Source organism: Agelaius tricolor, unplaced genomic scaffold, assembly GCF_023055355.1.
Source record: "Agelaius tricolor isolate 1412-34295 unplaced genomic scaffold, bAgeTri1.0.p SCAF_49, whole genome shotgun sequence".
In the NCBI taxonomy this organism is placed as follows: domain Eukaryota; kingdom Metazoa; phylum Chordata; class Aves; order Passeriformes; family Icteridae; genus Agelaius; species Agelaius tricolor.
In genome coordinates, this window is record NW_027269309.1 from 1739103 (window position 1) to 1755465 (window position 16363).

Consider the following 16363-nt stretch of genomic DNA (forward strand, 5'->3'; position numbering starts at 1 on the left):
GAGCTGCAGCAGTTTATTCGTGTTTTCCAAGGGCTGAACGCCCCTCTCGAGCACAGGTGACAAACTGCCCGCTGGCTGTGGGCGCTGCTGCTCACCCGGGCACAGCCCGAGGGGCAGAGCAGGAGCCAGCCCTGCCCTCCTGCGCCAGGGTGAGGATGAGGATGAGGATGTTCTGGCCTTTGGGCTGTGCCCTCCTGTTCCCTCAGTGTCCCGCGTGTGGCCCGGCACGGAGCGGGGCCGGAGCCTGGCCTGCTCCCGGCGCTGCGGGCGGGCAGAGGTGCTGGGCTGCCCGGGGTGCCCGGTCCCTGCTGCCATGGCTGGGCACAGGCCGAGGCACCCCCGGGGCACAGCGGCTCTTCCCGCACTGCAGCAGCTCCGGCAGCGCGTCCTGCCCGTGCCCGGGGCACCGCCGGGGCAGGGAGGGCACGGAGCAGCCGCTGCTGGGCCAGCAGCTCCGGGTGCCCGTCCCAGCGGTGATGACCGGCGTCCTGCAGCTCTGCCAGTGTCACCTGAGGGGTCCCTCAGCTGGGGCAGCAAGTCTGGAAGTGCCACCAAGTGCCGGCCGGCCGGCCGGGTCACCCTCCGGGTACCCGCTGAAGACTGCGCCCAGATCATCTCAGAGCCCCCTTCCGCTGCTGCCCGGCCCGACGGGGCTGCTCCGGGGCACGCAGGGGAGTCAGGCCGCGGCAAACACCCTGCGAACAAACCTGCATCGCTTTTATCAACTTCCAAACCATGCGGGGGTTGTAAAGTTTTGCGAAGAATCAGACGGAGCAGGAAGAGCTCCTGTAGCACCCAGGCGTTTCCAGTGGCTTTGGAAAGCTCTTCCATAGCTCAGTGATGGAAAGTGGCCCCTAGGCAGGCAAAGTGTGAAAAACGCCAATCAGTTGTTTTTAAAACTTTAAAAGTTTAATAGTAATAAAATGGTTTTTAAAATAGTAATACAATTAGAGTAATAATAATTTGGACAATTTGAATTAGGAAAATATGAGACAATGGAGACAAAGAGTTACAGATGTCTGGGTACCTTTATCTGGGCAGCATGAGCCCCAAAAGGGACACCCATTAACAGAGGATAAACCTTTAAAAACAATAACCTGTTTCACATTCATACACTTCATACATGATGCATAAATTCCATTTAAATACAGGATTCTGTCTGGTCATCTTCAACGTCTTCCTCTGAATCTTAACAGCGCCTTCGAGGCGAGAAGAAATTCATTTCTTCTGATAAGAAGGCAATAAATTCTTTATCTCTGAAAAATTTAGGTGTCCTGTGGCTGCTATCTCGCTGCAAGTCTTTTCTTTAAAAAAAGTATCTTACATAACATTGTTTCTATTTTAACATTTTTATAACCTAAAACTATATGTAACATACTACTTAAGAGAGTAATCCAGCATTACTTTCTAACACAACACATATAATATTCACTTTAATGTTTGTGAAAAGCCAATCACAAAATACACATTTTTCACAGAAAGGAAAGCTGTGCCAGGCAGAGCTGGTTTCAGAGGGGCAGCCACCGGTAGAAATGAAGCACACTTGTGTGGAGGGCAGGTGGAGAAGGAGCAGCAAAGCCCTGACACGTGTTGCCCTCGAAGGGCTCAGCAGTGGTCACAGCACTTTGAGGTGCAGATTGTCCTGGCAGGGCTGACCCTGGCTCCTGTGGGGAGCGTCCTGTGTTACAACAGCTCCTGGGCAGCCATGGACCTTCACCCACCAGGAGTGTTCCTGGCCCAGGCAGGACTCCCCAGCCAGCAGGCTCCACCTTTCCATGTCCTCGGAGTGGAGGAGGAGAGATAAACTCCTGTGCAACCCTGCCTCACCTGTGCCCAACTGCCCACCTCTCTTTCTCACCACACTCACAGTTTAACAAAACACCAGATCCAAAGTGAGAGTGACTGCAGTGCAACACATCTCCCTTCCTTCTCTCCAAGTGAGCATTGTACCAGTGTTAGAGGGGAAATTATCTTGTTCAAGTCATTTTTCTGTGTAATACCTGTCATTTGAAAACACTGCCATATGAAAATGAGTGTAAATAAACCTACAGTTTTGATTGTCATGATATCAAATGCATTTGTGTTCTGTTGTGGACAATGAGGCAGTTAAACACCTGTCTCTGCTGCAGGTAGCCCTCCTTCCCTGCAGGAGCTCTGGTCTCATTCTGTGTCATTGTTTTGCAGCAAAGATTCAGCATCCCAAACAAACTGAGGGTCTGCTCCTGGATGAGTTCCACAAACAGAATGACAAAAAAATTACAGAATAGATTGGATTGTAGGGGACCTTAGAGACTATCCAGTTCCAGCCCCTGCCCTGGCCAGGGACACCTTCCACTATCCCAGGTTGCTCCAGGTCCTCTCCAACCTGGCCTTGGGCACTGCCAGGGATGGGGCAGCCACAGCTGCTCCTGTGTTGTTTATGCTGTGCAGAGCCTGGGCAGACCCAGGAACACCCAGGCTGTGTAGTAAGCTCAGCCTGCAGCACACAGGGATGTGATATGGCATGTCTGGAGCTGCCCCATGTTTCTTCCCTCTCGCCCCTCCACATCACATTGCCCCCTTGTCCCTCTGCCAACGGGTGCCAAGGCCACCTGGGGGTCCTTCAACTGCCAGTCTCCAGCAGAGATGCCTCAAAAAGTCTTTGGTTGTGTCCTGTCACACTGGTGTCCCTTCAGCTCCCCTTTGCTTTTGCTTCCTTACCCTTGTGGCAAGGCTGTTCTAAGAGATTTGGGGTTAATTTTAATTATGTGGAGACTGAAGCAGTTCTGGTCTTTCCCAGCAGTGAGCAGAAGCATCAGAAGCCATGGGAAGCAGCGTGCTCTGAAGAGTGAGATGGATGTTCAGGCCTCAGGCTGCTAAGGCAGGGAGGGCTTGTTTGCAAACTTCCTTTGTGATTAGGCACAGGGGAGTTGTCCCTGTGGGATCCCTCAATCCCAGAACAGAAAGCCACAGCACTTGGATGGCTTGAGCAGATCTTGGTGGGACACCTCAGTATTGTGCTTCCAGAAAAGTAAGGTTTTGGAAAATAGCATTTGGCTTGTTCTTGTTTGCTGAGGGATTTTGAGACGTGCCTGGTACTAATGTGCATAATACAGATAAAACCAAACAAGCTAGGAATCTGAGGGACAATCTGGCATGACAAGAACAGCAACAGGAGTGGGAAGTTTTGGAAGTTTTTTGGAAGCAGTGCTGTCTCTCTGTTGGAGGTTGCTTTTTGGGGAAGATGAGGCTGGACAAGGAAGTTCAGTGCAGCTGGTTTAAGAAGAGTCTCATGAGACAAGGAAAACAAGTCACTTGGAAAAGAAAGGTTAATTCTTGGTACCAAAGAAATTTTCACTCAGCTTCCTTGGGTTTCCAGCCAGTCCCAAAACCCAGGAGCAGAGCTAGGCAAGGCCTGGGAATCATCCTCATGAAGGCAAATGGAAACTGCCAGGGATGATCAGATGAATGGAATGCTCCTCTCTGGGACTGATCCCCATCTCCTCACACCTGACATCCCGCAGGGTCTCAGGGCTGGGGGGGCTTTGCCCCTGTCTCAGCACACTGGAGAGGTGCTGGAATTGCTCCCCAGGGGCTGTGGAAGGCACAAAAAGGCAGGAGCAGAGCAGTGAAGGATTCCTCACCCCCTGCACAGCCAGGGAGGGGCACTGTGCCCGCAGCTCTGACACACCAGCAGAGGCAATGCTCCACATGAGTCCTGTGCTGACCATGACATTAATATTTTTTTTGGTGGGCTTTGTGGAATGTAGTTATATGTGAATTCATAAAAAGTGTTTTTCCTCTATGTTGCAAGCGATAATGCCCGATGAGATGTGGGTTTGTTGTATTTAAAAGGTTTTACAAAATAAAAAATTAAAATGAAAAAATTCCTTTTTTTACGTTGTTTTTTCCAGCAGTATTCCACAGGAAGCCAAGGGTGGCTGTGAGGGCTGGCTCCAGCTGCACAAACTCTCCTGAAACCCCTCCTCAGGCCACTGAACCTGCTCAATCATGTGCTTCTGTAGGAACAAAGTCTTTATTTTTCCCATAAAGGACTTTTGATTGTTTTCCCATCCTGAAATAGGAATTGTCACGTGTGTCATTTCTTCCCCAGTGCCAGGCAAGAGCTTTCTGCCTCACCAACCATGGGCAGGAAACCAGACATTGCAGAAGTTTTGTATTGATCATTTCTCATATTCATAAAGGATGTAAAAAGACAAGCCAAAGGGCTGTGTGCCCTGTGAGGGTCCCTTCAGCTGTGGAACCCCTCTGTGCTGAGGGGATTTATGGATTTTAGGGATCTAGCATTGCCCCCTGGGGATTTTGGGCCCATGGGCCTGTTCATTAATCACATTCATGGAATTTTTATTAAAATTCAGCATTGTGGCCTTTGCTGAGTCCATACCAGGTCCCTCCCTGGCTTCTTCCCCACCTCCCCGCTGGTAGAATGAAGTATAATTCAGTGATGTTCAAAGAGTCGGAGACCTTTGGATGAAATGTTCTGAATTAGAATTCATCCGAATTAAAAACCTAATTTCCTGGAAATTTCCTATAAAGGCCGCAGTTATTATTTTTTCTGCAGCTTCACCCGGCAGACAGTTTGTCCGCACTCCCAGAAGCAGCCGCCACCGCGGGTCCCCTCAGCTCTTCCGTGCCGGGGGAGCCCAGCGGGGTCCCTGTGGCGGGGGCGCGGCGGGGCTGCCGTGCGGCGAGCAGGGCGGGTGCCGCTGTGTCCCCGCTGTCCCCGGTGCCGGTCCCCGCTGTCCCCGCTGAGTTCCGGTGCCGGTTCCCGCTGCGTCCCCGCTGCGTCCCCTCACTGTCCCCGGGGCCCGCCCGGGGGTCGCGGTGCCCCCCCCGCCCCCGCGCGCTCGGGCGCAGGCGCGCGCGGGTCACGTGCGCGGCGCAGGCGGCGGAGCGGCGCTGGATCCCGGGCCGCGCGCGACCCCCGCCCCGCGCGCCCCCGCGGCCCCGCGCGCGCCCCCGGCGGCGGCGGCGGGTCCAGGTGAGGGGAGGGCGGGGCGGGGGTCGGGACGCGGCGGCGGCGGCGGCCGGAGCGCCGGGAGCGCCGGGGCCGGGGCCGGCCCGGGCGGGGCTCAGGCCGAGCCCGCGGCGCGGGGGAAGGGGCGGCGGGGCCTGGCGGGGCGCGGAGCGGTGCCGGGCCCGCGCCGCTGGCGGGGCAGCGGCGGGGCCGCGGCAGGGCCGGGGGCGTTTCGGCGGCGCCGGCGGTGCCGGGGCGCCCGGCAGGAGCCTGTCAGCGTGCGGCGGATGAGCCCGCCCGCGGCCTGCGGCCCCGTAGCGCCCGGCGCGGAGCCGACCCTGCCCGGCCCGCAGCCGCCTCGGCCGCGCTCCCAGGCCGCGGCTCGGGCCGGCCCGGGAGGGAGCGCGGCGGGGCCGGCAGCGCTGTCAGCCGCGGGAGCTGCCCGCGGTCCGGCCGCTGTGTGAGCCGGTCCCTCAGCCCTGACCTCATGCGGGCGGTGACGGCTTTGTGCCGTGTCAGCCGGGGCGCGTTGACGTTTCGCTTTTGTTCGAGTCCTCCGTGGCTCTTAAACCAGTCGGAAAAAGGCTCTTCACTCGTTTCCTCCGTGTGATTGCTGCGTTTCTCTAAGTTTCAGCTACTTTAAAACCATCTCAGCAAGCTCGGGGCTCTGATTCCTTCCCGCTGCTTTGGGGAATGGAAGGACAGATCTCTTCTGTGGCTCTGCATCCTGGCAGCAGCTTGGAGCTTCATGAGCTTTGTCTCCCTATAACCCCTCAGCCTCCTCGTAGGCGCATTTTGGTCATTCCCCTTGCCGGGAACTGTAGGGAATTTGAAATTCTATTTTTCTAAAACCTTTCTCAGAGGTTTTATTGTCGTAAAACCTCTCATAGAAGAAAGACCGTGCCTCTTGTTGGTTTTGCAATTATTGTGTGTTGTTCTGACTGGATCTTTAGCTGAGGCACCTTTCAGTATTTCCTATATGAGAAAACAACCACAAAGAACAAACCTGGCATTTTCCATAAAGGTTACCATGTGTAATGACCACAACCTTTGGATTTGGCGGCTCTTCTCAAGTTATGGCAAATGGTCCCAGCTTTTCTACATATCTTGTGGAGTGAGAACCAAAGGTTTCAGGACGTGTGTTCAAACAGGCCGGGTCTGCGGCCTGGCGGCGGCCGCAGTGCCCGCAGCTCGAGGCGTTTGCCAGGGATTCTAAGTATCCACTGAGCCGTGTGCCTTCCTCGGAAACTTCCCCGGCTCCAGGAGGAAATGTGCTACAGTAACACTGTACGGGCTCTCCTCTAGGAGAGGAAGGATCACAACGTGGGGGGCTGCACTCGTGCCTGACCTTCAGTTGAGAAATGACATTTCTTAGTATTTTGAGCCCAAGGAAGGGTCTTCTGTTAGGCATTGGATTTGGGCAGAAATCTCCCAGCAGCACTCTCCAGCCACTCTCTGTGGAAGGCCTGTCCTTCTGTAGGACTTGGAGGAAGGGGTTGTTTACAACAGGCTTCCAGGTGATGGAGTAATTTTACATCTTTCTAGTAAAAACATAGATGCTTCTGTAACATAAGAAACTACTGTGAGTAGAGAAGCCAAAGAATTCCAGGTCCTTGTGCATCTGGAAGTGTTGGTATTTCCATTTTTCAGTGGCTTAAATATTTGAAAATACAGGTTGTGGAGGTAAATTCTGCTGAAGGGATGTAATGCCATTCTTTGTGCTGCCTGAGCATGACAAAGGTTCCTGCCTTAGTGGGAGATGTTGAATGTTTCAACATGACAACTAAACCTTAAATTGGCAGTATATTTTGATTTTCTAGTACAACAGCAATTGCTTTTGGATGGAAGCTGGAGTTGCAACCCAATTACACAGACTCACTAAATTTAATAGATTTGCAGTGGCAAAGGCTTTGCTGCTGAAGGGATTGAAGACTTAATGTGGCTGTAACAGTTTGCATTGAGAATGGTGAAATTTTATAAGTCACTGGAGAACCTCTGAAGGGCAGAAGGCATGATGAGGGTGTCTTTCAAAATCCTGTGGTCTCTGTTGAGAAATGCAAAGCTGTGGTGCAGGGATGGTGTGAGGAGGCCTGCTGGTGTGTAGGGCATTGAGCAGCAGACTTGACCCTCGGTGCTGCAAAAACTGCCTTCAAGCATAAGCTTTTTCCTTCAAGCACAGCTGGAGCAGAAGGAATGAGATAGAGCGTAGGGCTGGGAACAGGTGAGGCCAGCAGTGGAAGGAGAAATAACCCCAGATGATACCAAGTTGAGGCAGAAGGGAAGATGCTTCATCAGGTGAGGTGTTTTCCATCTCCAGGCGAGTCTCTCCATTTCCACCAGCCAGACAAGCAAGTCATCTTTGCTTTACTGGAGCCGTGGATATTTTGTGTTTTGTCTTGTCACTCTTGCAGACTCTGCTGTTCCCTCCAGAGCAGGTCACTGATGTTCTTCAGCAGGAGCCACCCATTAATTGCAGATAACTGAATGTTTCAGCACGGAGTCAGCATGTTCCTGCGTGGAGAGCTGGAGGTTTAGCTCAAGAGGATGAAGATAACTTAGATTGTCTTGTGCCCTGGCTAATTGGAGTGATGCTGCTAGAGTTTAAAGTTAATCTAAGATTTGGACTATGCAGGCTGGTAGTGGAAGTTTTCCAGAGGTCCAGGAGCTGGGGATTTTTCTCAGTCAATTGAGAAATCATTTTCCATCCAGTGGAACAGCATCCCACCTGCTGATGGCACATCAAAAATTGTTGCTGTAGTAATCAAAACCAGGAATAAATACTGAATTGGTCATGTGTATGTGAGAGCCCTGAGGCTGTAACTTAGTACATAACTCTTCTTTATGCATTTGGGGAAAAAGAAAGGCAACCAGTGTGTGACAGTGCTGTTGGTTTGGGAGCTGGGGTGAGGGATGGAGACACTCCACAGCTCATGAGGGCCATCATCTTCTCACACCTGAGACCAGTTGCCTGGTTCTCCAGCTGGCATGAGTGCCCTGAAGCATAGCCCTACACAGGGCTCTGGATTTGATTGGTATGAAAAATAGAAAATTATAGGAGATGAATGGTACCTTGTCTAAACTAATTTATGTAAACCAGTAGTTTGGGACAGGAAGTTGCTTATGCTCAGTTGCATATATGGAACCTGAAGCTTTAGGATGAAAGGGATCTAGTTACTCCACCAAAAGATGCATGCTATTGAATTCTCCAAGTCCTATGCAAATCATTTGAATTTTATAATTTTACTGTTTTGAAAATTAAACCTTCCAGGACCACACAGCTGGTGTAAGGTTGTGTTTTTCATTGTGGTTTCTGTGTGGTGCTCACAGAGACTGAGTTAAGCCTCTGGTCTGCATTTACAGAATCCCAGAATGGTTTGGGTTGGGGGAGACCTTGAAGACTGCCTCATTCCTACCCCTTGCCATGCATGGCAAAATGTTTCTTTGAAGAGTTTTTTGGGAGAGCCCTTCTCATCCCTACAAGAATGCATTGCTCTCCAATCCTGTTGCATCCACATTTTACCAGAAGGTCCTAAGCTGTTTGTGTGGTTCTTAATGGCAGTAGTGACAACAAATAACACTTGAAATTCTATTTTTCTAAAAGTCCAGAGCAGTGCAAAATAAGCTGCAAGTTTTTATGCAGTCAGGAAATAATCAGAATAATCTTGATTTTAACCAAAGGTGTACCTACTTCTGTTATATGAAGATTAGTTTTTGGTCAGGGAAAAGAGACTCCTTGATATTGAGTGTCTCCTATCAAATAATTACTTCTAAGCTGTTTGTTTTAACTTCAATTCTTTTTTCGTTCTTTACATAATTTCAGAATTTGAAAAGCTTCCCTGAGATTTCCTGGATGTTTATTAGATGTAAGAAGGAATAATATTGCAGAAGGTCCAGTTTTCAGTCAAACCTTATTTCAGTGCTGATGATCACATGGATTTCTGGGCTGGTTATATTGGTGTTTAGGAACACCAATATATTGGTGTGAGAATTTGGTGATAAAGGAGCACCTGTGGGGTGTGTCAGCCCAGAAAGGTCTGGTAGTGGTTAAATTCTGGTTTAAATAAAAAGCTTGTTGTAGCACAGAACACAGATTGCTACTTAAAAAGGCATTTTTCATAACTTTTGAAGGCAAGAACAAATACAGTCAAGATGCTCCTGATTTTAAATAGCATCTCATTTTGTTTGCTGATTGCGTTGGTGGATTCTTGTGGAAAGTTATGTACTGCAAAGCTCTGTCAGTATTCACAGTGTGCTTCTTCCAAATGAAAATATCCTTACCATGGGAAATTAGTAACTCAGCTAATGGGAATTGATTGACCAAATATTGTGCTGGGTGGACTGCAGCTCCCAAGAAAATTGCTGATTCCCATTTCCCTTGTGCCTGGTAGCTGCCTTGGTTTGTATCTCAGCTGCTGAAAGGGGTAATTTCTACATGGCTAACTTAGCTGCTTATTCTAAAGTTATCATTCTGCTTTTTAGAGCAGTCCTGAGTACCTCAGCAGTCAAATTCTGTTGGAATAAAACTGAATGGCTCAGCTGAGGCGTGTCCATTGCAGCTTGGCATGAGTTGTGGGCTTTCAGCAAACTTCTTGAACCTTTAACAAACTGATGTTTCATTAAACCTGCTGTCAGACTACATCAGGATATCACTGCAAAGACTTATGTGTGTTATAACAAGCTGTAATTTTCTCTTTGTCAGAAACATTTGGGTTTCAGTGTTTTAGCTTGAGGGCTGTGGGAGTGCAGCAGACCAGTGTGAGGAGCAGTGACCAGTTCTGTGGCAGTGTGAGTGAACGAAGCCTGCCTTGCTGGAGACGTGCTTGGTTTGTTTTCTTTGTGTTTGGGAAAGCATAAACTCTAAACAAAACTCTTCTGTAGCTGGAACACTTCACAAGGCTCTTTCTGTGATTCCTTGGGGACTGTTAAGATGTGTGCTCAGTATCCAGGTCTGTCAGATAATTTACTGTAGTGAAAGTTGGAGTTAATGAACCAATGTTGATTACTTCTTTTCCTTAACCAAATTTAATCCCGTGTGCGCAATGGGAATGGACACAGCAGCAGTTATTTTTTCTTCTTCCCATAGCCCATGCTGACCATCCTCAGTGTCTCACTGGATCTTGCTAGGGCAGCCTGTCTTTCCCAGTCCTTCTTTGGAGCAGTTGGGTGTCGTGGTGAGGGACACTCAGAAGGGAGAAATGAAGGAACAAAATCCCTTTGGTTCCTTGCACCAAGGAGTTGAGAAGATTTTTTTCTTCCCTCCACTTCCCCACGCTTTAGCCAAAATCACCCTCACCCTGCTGGGCTAAGGCACAGGCCTTCAGCATGGGGACTGGCTGCTGCACCTTGGAGACTTCATAAAAACAGCTTTTCCATGGCCCAGCCTTTCCTGTGAAGTCTTGGCCTGGCTTGGAGTTAACCAGCCAGTTTGTTTAGGCTGTGGAACATCCTTTTGTGAAAAGGGTGAAAAGGTAGAACCAGTGCAGTATCTGCTGTAGAATGTGAAAACCTTTTTTAGTTTTGGCTTATACAACAATACTAAATTTTCCTATTTCAAATTTTGATTTTGCTCCTCAGCTTGGTGTCTGGTCGTGGTATTTGGGCAGGTGCATGTGGCTGGAAACTGGTCACTGCTTGTGGTTTATCCATCAGGCATTTGACTTGGTGCTACACTTCCTGAGTTACAATTACTTCGAAATACAAGAAGATATGACAGGTTGAAAAGTGTTAGATGACCATTAAAAGTGCTGCAAAGCCTCTATGATGTGATTTAATGTAAAACCTCTTTCCTCCTCTCTGAGGTGCTGGGTTGGTGCAAAGTGCACAGGCTACAGCACAAAAATGCTTTTAAAGCAATTTTGCTTTGTTGTCTAGATAGAAGAAAACAAATCTCTGCTTTTTCTTTCTGAGTATTTTTCCATTTTCTGCTGCCCCTGTTTGTGGGTGATCCCCTTCCCCACTGATGAGCAGGCAAGCACATAAGCAGAAAATCTCCTTGAGAGGCACCCTGGGCTGTGCCTATAAACGCCATTGATTCGAGGGGCGGTGTTTTGTTGTCCCAAAGCCATTTAGCTTTACTGCTGTGTTTTTATGATCCCAGGAGCTGGAGTGCAGCTTGGTGAGCCCAGGAGCAGGGCCTAGGGATGGACTCACCTCTCCATGCTGGCCACCTGCAGCAGCAGTGTCTGAGGTGCTTCTGGAATGAGCTGAACCGGAGCTGGTTTAGGCGCCTGCTCAGGATGAGCAGAGGGGCACCCTGGCTGTGCTGGTGTCTCTGTTCTGAAGATTAGTTTGATCAAGATGAGCTTGTCCTAAGATTTAAATAAATACATTATTCTAGATAGAACTTGCCCTGTTTGGAAGAATAGAATGTCATTTCCAGCTAAAGGAAGTATTCCATTTTCTGCCTGTAATGAAAGGTTGATTTTTCAAGCTCCTCAGGCTTTGCTGTTCAAATCTGAATATAGTAATATGTGCTTTTTACATTGCTGAGCGAGCGTTTGACTTGCTGTAAAACTGCATATTAAAAATGGAGCTATTCACCAGTGTGTTCAGTATTTCTGTTATTTCACATCACTGTCTGATGAAATGTGATGGTTTTCTTTCAGGATTCCATATTTGGGACTTTCTGTTTAACCATGTTTGCCAGTCTGGAATTACCTGAAGTCCTGTTGCACACCCCACAATACTGAAGTTGTGAAATTTGTTTTGGTAGGTAAAATAAACATATGATGCATCTGAATATCTGTTGTTTTTATAAATTCTCCCCCTGCCTCTCCTCACTGCTGTGTTTGCAGAGCTGGGCTGGCTCCAGAGCTGACTTCCCACTTGGCCATAGGGTTAGGGGTATTTGCCACCAGGTTTGTGGCTGCTCCTCCCAAGGAGAACAGTTGAGATGCTTTAGTTGTGTCATTCATCTAACATCAATGTTTGAAGTTCAAAATTACTGGAACCCTGGCTAAGTTGTTTTAGAGGAAATTTTAGTGCATGTTTATTTTTAGGTATTCTTTCATATTATAACCATGATTCTTAGCCTTATTTATTCTCCTTGTGTTATATTGTTATATACACTTGCCTAGAATTTGTTTAAAAGTTTTGTGAGGTTTTTTGTTCTGTGGGTTTTTGTTTGGTTTTTTTTTCCCCCCAAAGCCATATTATTTTAATCTTTGTATCATAGAATGGATATGGGTGTCTAGCTTTATTCATTGCTCAGGTTCAACAAGCTCTAAGAGGGGCAGGTGCTATGCTGGGCAATAAAGGAAACAGTTGTAGGAGGATAATACACTGTTACCAAATCTCCAGGAGAGACAGTGCTGTGATCAGTGTTTCAGGGGTTTATGGGTGTTACACTTTAAACACAGCCTCTGTGACTGTGCCAGTGCACAGGCTAAAAGAAAGCCATCCTCTCAGTACTGTTCTGGCAATGCTGAACCTCTTCTGTCCCATCATGAAAATCTCTATATGTTTTTCTCACTGACACCTAGAACAAAGGAATCAGAAAACATTAAAGTGTATTTTCCAAGACATCCTTTATTCCTGATTTTTTTTTTCTATTAAGTCACTTGAAAACCATTTTTAAGTGACAGCAAATGCAACATGAATCCTTTAGAAATTACATTGCTACTGCTATCCCAGACTTTTCCTCCTCACTCTCAATTCTGGTTTCCCCAAGGGGTTTGGCTGTACCATCATGTCTTTCCCTTCCATGTTGCAGCTTTAAATAATGGTCAGTGTGAAGATGAGGACCCTGCTTAGTGCCAGCTTGTGCCATCTGCTAGTGAAGGGCATCATTCCATCCTTCCTTCTGTTCTCATCCTTCCCAATCTTTTGTGTAATGTGGAGGAGTACTTGTTGAGATGTAGAGCATGGTTTTAGTATTTTTATTTGTTTTGCAAGAGTGCAGGTTCTGATGTGACATCAGTTGTGAAAGTGTTTATTTTGAATACATCGAAAAGCTTGGCAATCAATAGACTGTGGCAGAAAACCTGTAACAGGTGGCCAGACAAAGCCTTGCTTTGACTGTGTGCTCTGTGTAGTGCAGTAGATAAGGGAAAACAGGACAAGAGATTTCAAGTTTTGTTTAAGAGACTAACTGACATAAATTTGGATCAGTTGAGTGAACCTTGGGGCAAAAATACCAAGGTACCATTTGGGTTTTTTTTTTCCTTTGTGTTGTTTTTTTCACTCCAGAGACCAGCACTTCCAGGTACTCCAGAGCCTTGCCAGCTTTCCCATGTTCAGCTGCTTCCTGCCTAGTGACAGCTGGCTGTTTCAGATTTTGCTCTAATCCCATCTGTCCTGGGCTCTGGATGGGATTTTCCAAGGCTTGCCCAGCCACGTGGTGCTGGGTTTGTTGTGCAGGCTGCCTGTCAGGCTGCTGGGGACAGCACAGGGCACAGTAAAATGCCTTGGGGCTCCCCAGGTGTGTGTGTGACCCAGCTGTCCAGCAGCCCAGGTCTCAACTGCAGCATCCTCTATCCTGAGGAGCCTCTTTTGCACACGTTAGTGGGTCAGCTCTTTTGTCCATAAGCTGAGTGTGCCTGGGAGCTCCTGGCTCCAGCAGCCCAGGCTGTGCCCTGCATGCACCCTTTGGACACTCTGCTCTTCGTGGGCTGAGCTCTTCTACGCCCTGGCCCCATACAACAATGCAGGTGCATTTTGACCATTTATCTGTTATTTGGCTGTACTGAATAAGTACAGTCTAATTAGAGTTTTCTAAATCCCAAAGGACCACAGGCCTTGTTTCACCTGACTCAGAGAACCACAGGACCCACCTCTCTTACTTCAGTTAGATATTTTTAATCATTAGACTGTACTGAATAAGACCAACTTTATAATAAAGAGGCATAGCAATGGTTTTGTTGCTGTAGCCAGTTCCAGGCCAGGTGTGAGGGTAAATGGTTCCATGTGGTAGCACTAGACTTGCTCTGACTTTCCAGAAAGAATTGTATAATGGGAATTACTAATTTGGAAACTCTAAAGGAGCAGGGGCAGGAAGGAGGCCATGTGTGCTTTTTGAAGGAAGGATGATGGTCAGAGACCTTCTTATGCTCCCAAGTGAGCATGGGTGCTCAGGTTCCTGAAGTGTGCTGTGGTTGTGCAGATCAGTTCAGGGGTGGTTCTTACTTGTCAGAGACCTTCCATACCCTGCTGGGAGTTCAGGTTTAAGGGATTGTTGAATGAGCAATGTTTTACCTGTGTGTGCTTGTGCTGAGGGCTTCTTGTGTTTGTGTGGAAGAGTATTGAGGGAAGGTACCTGCTAATTATGATCAGGTGCTTGCTCAGGAATTATGGAAGCCAACCCTAGAACCATGAGATTACAGAAGTTGTTAGGATGCTGTGCAGCTGGGATTCATTTGCTCTGATATGGATGGTGTGCTGTGCACTGCCTGAAAAGGAAAACTTTGCAAATTGTCACTTTCTCATGTCATACGTGAGATAAATGATACCTGAGCATAGGAACAGACAAAAGTTCACGTGTTTTGGAGGGAAAGGGTGCAGATGAATGTAGCAGAGATCCTTGAGGAGCATAAAGTGAAGAAAAAATGCAAAGGGAGCTGTAGCTATCTATATGTGCTCATCTGGGAGGTAAAATTTAAACCTTGGTCTTGGTTTGTTTCCTTCCCTCACAATATCCCTGCGGTCCTGTGGTTCTCTGAGTCAGGTGAAACAAGGCCTGGGGTCCTTTGGGATTTAGAAAACTCTAATTAGACTGTACTTATTCAGTACAAAACAGCTAAATATTCAGTATATTCAAATATTCAAATATTTTGAATATTCAGTATTCAAAACAGCCAAATAACAGATAAATGGTCAAAATTCACCTGCACTGTTGTATGGGGACAGAAGAGCTCGGCCCACAAAGAGCCGAGTGTCCAAAGGGTGCATGCAGGGCACAGCCTGGGCTGCTGGAGCCAGAGCTCCCAGGCACACTCACCTATGGATAAAACAACTGACCCACTAACGTGTGCAAAAGAGGCTCTTCAGAGGAAGAATTATGATAGTGTTTACAAAGGGCAATAACTTCAACAAATCCTGTCAGATTTTAGCACATTCAGATGAGGTTGATGAAATTTGGTCTAAGTTGCAGCATTTTTATGAATTGTTTAAAAACCAGATTGAAGCAATCTGGGGATCTTCTGCTCTTTCACAGGGAAGATGGAGGCTTCAGACACCTCTATTAAAAAAAGATCTGAAATGTTTGTGTTCTTGTAGATAAATTCTTTTTTTTTTTGGTGTTAGGGATTGTCAGGGATACTTATGTTTCTCGCTGCAGGTGCAACATCCCATCACCTCCAAACAGTTGTACCTTTTCAACATGTAGGAGCCTGTATTTTGAGCTGAAATTTCTCTCCCTAAAAAATTTACTCATGATTTTCTGACAAATAACATTCTATGTAATTTTCCTCAAAATATAGTGCTTATATTTCAAGGGTGCTTGCCTCAGTCCTTGCACAGAATGGCTGTGTTTGGCCATTAAAAAGGCCATTTGTGTAGGACCCTCAGCTCCTGTCTCCCTGGAGTCAGTGGATGTGGAATAAAAGATGTAGGAATGCAGAAGGAGAAGGACTGTCCTCCTGGTTAGTGTAAAGCCAGCTCGGGTAAGGAAGTTACTTGCCCAAGAAATTGTGTGAAAATCAGTTCAAACATTTTTTACAGACTCCTATTACTTGCAATTCTCATTATCTGGGCACCTGACATGAAACTGAAGAGTTTGCTTTAATGGAGGTGCCAACACTCAGAGCTGTAATTTAGACACAAGCAACAAGGGAAAGAAAAAAGATTTAATTGTCTCTGTGTTCACCTGGTAATGAATTTTTAAAATTTATTTCTCTATTGCCCATCTTTAAAGTTTCCATGGCAATAATGAGTATATGAAAGCACTATGAAAATAGGTCAGTACCTGTGAAACATTGACCTTATTTTCTGATGCAGGACTGCAGAAGAGCTTGTGAGACAAAATTTGCTTGGTTTTTAATCTGCATCCTGCTGCTGCAGAATGAGAGAGAAACTGCATGTAAATAGGGGAGTTTTCCTTAGTGCTGTTGGATTGCCTGGTGTGGGGTAGAGTTGCAAGGGAGAAAAAAATCACAGTATTTTGTAAATGTAGTGAGTGTATGTGTAGAGATCTGACCAAAAGCAATGGGAATTTGTGACTTCAAGCCCCTGATTTTTCCTTTGGAATATTGTCCCTTCAGCAGCCTTGTGTGAGTGTGCAAACAGTGCAGAGCTGAATCTGGGCTTTTCTAACATTGTTAGATTTTTTAATTAGAAAAGGCTGTTTCCTGGCCAGGATCTGCAGTTCACGTTTCATCTCAAAGTTGTGGTTTTGTGTTGGGAACTTGAACCTCTGCCCAAACCCCAATCTGTGTCCTGTTCAAGGCTATGTTGTCCTGAGCTAAACCTTCT

General features: G+C 47.4%; 1 protein-coding gene across 7 annotated transcripts in view; it reads left to right on the forward strand.

Annotated features, from left to right (window-relative positions):
• Positions 1–4866: 4866 nt before the first annotated feature.
• The window catches only part of NCOA6 (nuclear receptor coactivator 6), a 44276-nt gene continuing 32779 nt past the window's right edge, over positions 4867–16363 (forward strand). For 6 of the 7 annotated variants that reach the window (XM_071455481.1, XM_071455480.1, XM_071455482.1 and 3 more), the window contains exons 1-2: positions 4867–4981; positions 11563–11665. The gene's annotated coding sequence lies outside the window, so the exon portion shown is untranslated. The remainder of the gene's footprint in view (positions 4982–11562; positions 11666–16363) is intronic. The other variant, XM_071455486.1, reaches the window with a different exon arrangement.